The following is a 6575-nucleotide window of genomic DNA, read 5'->3' as shown; positions in this document are numbered from 1 at the left end:
CCAGCCCATGTCCAAACCCTAGGTGGAAGTCTTAAGGTTAATACAGTTCTGGTGGGAAGAGTAGCCGCAGTGGTCACACAAGGTATCTGCCAAACACAAACAAGATCAGATACTCCCTTTGAGTGGCTAGTCCACACGACCCACATACAATGAAGGATGAACTTTTAGTTCAAGTTCTGAACATATGGAGCGCTCAGAACATCTAGTACCTATGAGAAGTGTGAAGCCAGAAGCCACCAATACAATAATGAAAATAAGTAGGAAGTCACTTTATTTGCTTTTAATTAAGCAGTCCTGTCAACATGCATACAAATGGGTTGTTACATTGTTTTATTATAACTGCCCCTTATATTTAAGATACAGTATTTACACTAACCAAGCCAGGTAACTTCTTTCAACTGTACTTTGTTTCGCAAGAAGCCATTTGGACTAGGCAGACAAGCTATAGCTACAGGGTCTGCAATGTCGTACAGGTGAGCAATAGGAGGTGCCAAGCTTGAGTTGTAAAGCTATTTGGTGAACACAAGGCATTGTAACTCAGAACATGGTGCTGCATATTCAGAAACTAGAACCTTCATCTTAGTGCAGGGATGAGAAAAAAATATACTATCATTTGGTCCACCCATGCTGTGTGCAATATATGCATTGAAAGACTGCTTCAACTGGAGAGTGTCTATTAAACAGAAAGGTAAGGGAGTCATGGTAACTTGTGTGTCTCTAGGAGGACATCCAGCTCAGAGCTAAGCTCCCGTGAGTTTCCCCGGGGGCATAAAGCCAGCATCACCAAGCATCTTCAGTGACACATCATCATCAGGTTTTATCACCAGCTTTGTAATACTACCATGATAGAGAGGCAGTCGGAGCCAAGCTTCCGGTGGGAGTTGTAGTGCCCTGTAGATGAAGATATACATTTTGTCAGTATATGGAAGGCATAAGACAATTTTGTACAATATAGGTCTTGAGGTGTTATTTTTAATGCTGTAAAGCAGGATTCCCCAAACTCTGGCCCCCCAGATGTTGCTCAACTACAACCAGGGCCAGGCAAGGTGTGCGGTTTCTGCTCCCCAGCTTAATGACACTGCGGCCGGAATATGACGTCATATTCCAGCCGCGGAATCATTAAGTAGCACGCGAGGGCGGGGGGAGCAGAGAAAGCACAGCTCCCCCAGTGGACGCCATCACAGCTCCCCCTGCGGCCACCAGCGCAGACTGCTGTCTGCCCTGCACAACCCCTGGTCGCCCACAGGTAGTAGTAATGTGTGTCAGTGTGTCTGTCATTAGTGTTTTTTTTATTCACTTTTCCCCACGCCATGCTCGTCTCCCCTCCACTGGCACTGCCTCTATGGCTGAGATCATCAAGCTTGATGATCTCAGCCAATCCAATGCTTTGCCATAGGATTAGCTGCAAAAAGCTACACCAATCATCATCTCCTCATAGAGATGCATTGAATCACTGTATCTCTATGTGGAATGTTCAGTGCCTCCAGAGCGTGGAGGCCCTTAATGTAGAAACACAGGAAGCACCCCTAGTGACCGTCTGAGTGATTGTCACTTTGAAGCAATGCAAACACTGCCTTTTCTCTGAAAGGTCAGTTTATACATTAAAAAGCCGGCAGGGACAGGCTATAGACACCAGTACCACTACAATAAGCTGTGTGCGCGTTTGCTAGTGAGTGAGCTTGCTTGTATGTGAGCTTGTGTTTTTAACCTCCCTGGCGGTATGATTATGTCAAGAATTTTGTACCAAAAGCGGTTCCATTTTTTTGCATTTGAATTACCCGCCCAGTTCCGCCCCCATGTCAGGCATGTCAATCAAATTTTAATTAATCAAATCACATAATTACGTTAAAAGATTATTTAAATATACATGTAGAATTTTAATATATATGCATTTATAGGTATTTAAATTCTACGTGTATACTAATGTAATCTTTTATGTAATTATATGTATTTATCTATGTATATATATATTTGCGCTTATTTGTATTTTATATATATATAGATATATATAGAATGTCATTCTAAGTGTATTTTGTTACCGATATATATATATTAATAACAAAATACAGTTAGAATGAAATTACATATGCATATATAATTTATATTAAATTTTGTTTCAATATTTTATTTCTTTATTTTATTATTTTATTTATTTATTATTTTAATTATACGTATTTATATATAATATATATATATATGTACATCTATTATATATATATATATATATATATATACACATATTATATATATATATAAAAATATATTTAATTTATTTTTACACTTGTCTTTTTTTATTTTTTTTATACTTCCCACCAGCAGGGGGACTGTCTGATATTTCAAACAGTCCCCCTGCTGGCAGATCCACAGCCAGCTATAGAGGGCCATGTGATCGCTCTTTGAGAGCGATCACATGGCCCCCGGGGGCCTGATTTGCCGTGGGAGGGCTGCCTGGGCTGTGAGGCAGTCCTCCCGAAGCGGATCGCGGCGGAGGTAAGTAAATCTTATCTACCCCGAGCGTGACTCGGGGTTACCGCTTCTGGCAGCGAAAATTAACCCCGAGTCACGCTCGGGAATACCGCCAGGGAGGTTAATGTCAATGAGATCATTTATATCAATGAGCTTGTCTGTCTGCATGCGAGTATGCTTACTGTATAATTAAACAGTTACTCTGAAAGGACCAATATTTTATATTAGAAAAGAATCTCTCGACATAACCTTACATGGCGCAATGATTTATGGAGCTGGCATAAATTTTTTTCCAGGGCAGCTGTGTATCCCCAGCCGGCCCTGACTACAACTCTTATGATTCTATGAATTAAATCGTCTGAGAATCATGGGAGTTGTAGTTCAGCAACATCTGGAGGGCTGGCGTTTACGGAAGCCTGCTGTAAAGGCTGTCAGATTAGTACAGGCCATCCAATTACCACAAGATTTGATAACATTTGGATGAAAACCTGTTAAATAAGCAGCAAAGTTCATTATAGTAAAAATGGCACACAATTTTACAATACTGGATTCTCATTTCAATTTTGTATAGTTGTTCTGGGTTTAGTGTACTCCATTTACTTTGTTAAATAAGGGTGTTTAAAGAAAAACAAAAAATGCAGGTTAGGAATAGAGGGCCTGGAAGATACCTGTGGTGACCACAGAGGATTTAGAATGATAAGTGGAAGCAGTTTACCTGCATACAAAGTAGCGGATCACATTATCATGGCAGACTATTATTTCATAACTGTCTTTTGTTTGTTCTGGATCTGCACGGAGGATGTACTTCCTGAATGCAGCCTCAATGCGTGGGCCATCTTTAAAATACTAAGATGGAGACAACGACCAGGGTTAAAAGCAGAAACAGAATGCACACCAGAAACGCTTTAAAAATAGAGTCACCACTAGATATAGCTTACTGAAAGATCTGGTATCCACAGGAACTGGTCGGATTGGAGGTCCTTCGTGAAGCAGACTGGAGCTGCACATTTTAATATCTATAAGAAGATTAAAGAAAGCCAAACCACCAACAAAACAGCTCAATAACGGTTATTCTGCAACTATTCAAAATATGCATAGGCAGCAAGAATTGGGATTTCAGAGGTCTACATGCAGCAGCCTAATCCCACATGTGCAATAGAGGGTCCAGTAAAACCTTTCCTTCCCCTGTACACATGGCTCACCTGGTAAATTCTTACTGATTATATCAGCAGTTTCTGTGGATCTGGTCAATGACGAATAAATAATGCAGCTAAAGTTATTCCCTTCACTTGCAAGAAGTGCCAGACGCTGTCCTGTTAGGCTGGCCTGTTCACGCCCTGTAGAAAGAAAGACAGCATGTAGCTTGTTAAAGGAACTAGCAAGTACCATAACCACTACAGCTGTTCTGGTGCCTAGAATGCCCCACCCCCTCCATTCCTGCAGCTTACACTCCTTCTCTGTACATCCTTCCAGATGTTTCAAGTTTATTAGAGACATTGGTTCACGGCTTTATGAAAGATAAAGTCACTCCATGTTCAATAAGTGGTAAAGGAAGACCCCAAATCCCAGTTTTATCCATAGAAAAACAAAAAACAAACAAAAAACAAACAACTAGATTTGTGTTACTGCATTTTTTCTTCTAAGGCCTTTAATTCCTACCCACCGGATTCTGAGTTGTATGCCTCACTATTCCCTTCAATAATGCATCAGAAAGCTACATTTGAAGAACCTAATTAAGCGGAGATTTAAATAGATGGTACTAAGAACTAGTAATGACCAGATTTAGACGATAGGTGTGGATCATTCTGAAACGTGGTGCATACAGGGTACAGTCACCAATACAATGTGCCAAAAACAAGACAGAACTGAAACTTTGTTTCCAGCTTGGCTATGCCATTTCTATTCAAATTTTGCACTTAACAGAAATTATCCCATTATTTCAATGTAGCAGCTAGGATGTTACAAACCCCAATATAGGATGCTGAGCAATCACATTGCAATGTTGGTTTTAAAAACTCGACTTCTGAGTAGGTTACTAAAAGGACAATTTAAAAAAGTCATCTTAGGTTAAATAACCTGCAGTTATCCCTGGAACAGTTAAATGAACTGCATGTTGTATTTGTTATGGGATCAGGAGTGCCCAGAAACCAACCTATTGTAAGTAGTGTAACACACCACCTCTTCCAGGTAGGATTTTGTCACAGATCCTGTAACCACAGCCTTCTAGGGTAATGAAAGTCCAGGACACATCCAGCTCTGTTTTCAGATTTGGTAAAATATATATAACACACGTGTTTCAAAAAGTGAAAAATAAACAAAACTCCTTGCTCTTGCTTGAGCACTTACTATACACAGCAAATCCCCATCTGGAATTGAGTGACTTTCCCACTCGCCAATTTACAAAATGTATACCTGCAAGACACCATTCCTCTGGCTTTTCCTCCACACCCTGCAGCATGCTGATCCCTTCTTTTAAAAGCCTGCTAGCTAATTGATCAGACACAGGTGAGGTGCAATTAGGCATAAGTGAAACTATTAAGCAAAATAAAAGTTCTGGTCTGACTGTTACTTAGCAGCTGGTGCTATTGGAGCACTGGCCCATCCGGTTCTCCAAGTGCTCCATGCCAGGGACCCATACCGTGGTTTGCAGAGTACCAATAATGCATCTTGCAAACCTAACATCTCTCCCTGGGACATTTAACTCTCAAACCTCAGGCTGCTGTTCAGTAACTCAGGCCAAATATATATGCCATCAACTACCACACCACATTTCCTCTCACAGTAGTCAGACATTTTAGAACAGTTTGAATTACCTGGGGTCCACCAGATGCTGGTCCCCGTTTCCAGCAAAGAGCTGAAAGCCTGCCCATGCAGTGTTGAGCTCAGGACAGCCAACAGAAGCTTCCCATCAGAAGTAGTGAAAGCAGTAAACAGCACCCAGCAGACCACATGAAACAAGTCAAACCAGTCTTGTTTGACTGCTTACAAATTGAGGGCACCATAATCACTACAGCACATGCTTGTGGTTACAATGCTTGAGTGTTCCTTTAATGCAGGGGTTCCCAACCCAGTCCTCAAGTACCCCCTTACCAGTCCAGGATTACCCTATTGTGTGTAAAGGGTTTTCTAAAAAACTCCTCAGACACAACTGGGTAATCCCTAAATCCTGAACTGTTAAGGGGGTACTTGAAGACTGTTGGGAACCGCTGCTTTAATGTGAAATGGATCACAATTTGTATCAGTCATAAACCAGGCAAACCGTCCTACGATAAAGTCTCTTCGCTCCCCACCCTGACAGTCACATCTATGATATGATCAGCTCCTGGAAACCAGAGGAACTCCCCAGCTGAGTAAAAGATATAAAAATTCTATTAATTCCTGCTGTGTTATTCAAAGCAGGTGTCTACAGCACTATACTTACCAATCCCAGTTCCAATCCCAGCGCCCAGGGATTATAGGTGGACATAGAAAACCAGAATCATCACCACTCTTTCCCACAGCCACAGAGGCAAAAACTGCAAAAGCAGAGCCACCAAAAGCAATCACAGCTCTCCGGAGAAACATGTTACCAAGAAATCAATCCCAGAATAATGCTAAAGCCACCACTGAGCCTGGAATTTATAGGTAGCGACTAGTTCAAACTTCCCACCCAGTTGTAGGCACTGTGATGTTACTGCAATTATGTAATTGTAGGGGACACATGGTGCAGATTGTTATAGCTAATAGGGGGCAGGAGATTCAAATAAATAGGAATGTGCTCTGTGTACTGCGCAAGCAGGGTAACTTGACCGTGGAATGTATCAAGAAATGATCAGAAATGATTTTTCTCAGATCTCCTAGCCTGCAAAGGAAAGTGATAAAAGGCAACAAAGCTCAGTTTGTTTTAAAATCTCATTATTTGTAATCAAATCAAAATATCATACAGTTGTTAATATATGTATTCTTGAAGAGATGTGTACAAATAATGTTCTTTTTCACTCCATGTATGAGTATGTATGAGCCTGGATGAGTTGCATGGGTTCCCAACCCAGTCGTCAAGTATCCCTTAACAGTCCAGGATTTAGGGATTATCCGTTTGTGTCTAAGGTGTTTTTAGAAAGAAAAAAAAA

General features: G+C 40.9%; 1 pseudogene; it reads right to left on the bottom strand.

Annotated features, from left to right (window-relative positions):
• Positions 1 to 568: 568 nt before the first annotated feature.
• Positions 569 to 6030, bottom strand: LOC134584677 (serine/threonine-protein phosphatase PGAM5, mitochondrial-like; annotated as a pseudogene).
• Between the last annotated feature and the right edge of the window lie 545 nt (positions 6031 to 6575).

Source organism: Pelobates fuscus, unplaced genomic scaffold (genome assembly GCF_036172605.1).
Source record: "Pelobates fuscus isolate aPelFus1 unplaced genomic scaffold, aPelFus1.pri scaffold_40, whole genome shotgun sequence".
In the NCBI taxonomy this organism is placed as follows: Eukaryota; Metazoa; Chordata; class Amphibia; order Anura; family Pelobatidae; genus Pelobates; species Pelobates fuscus.
The sequence above is the reverse complement of the archived record's forward strand: the minus strand, read 5'-3'. Positions and strand labels throughout refer to the sequence as shown.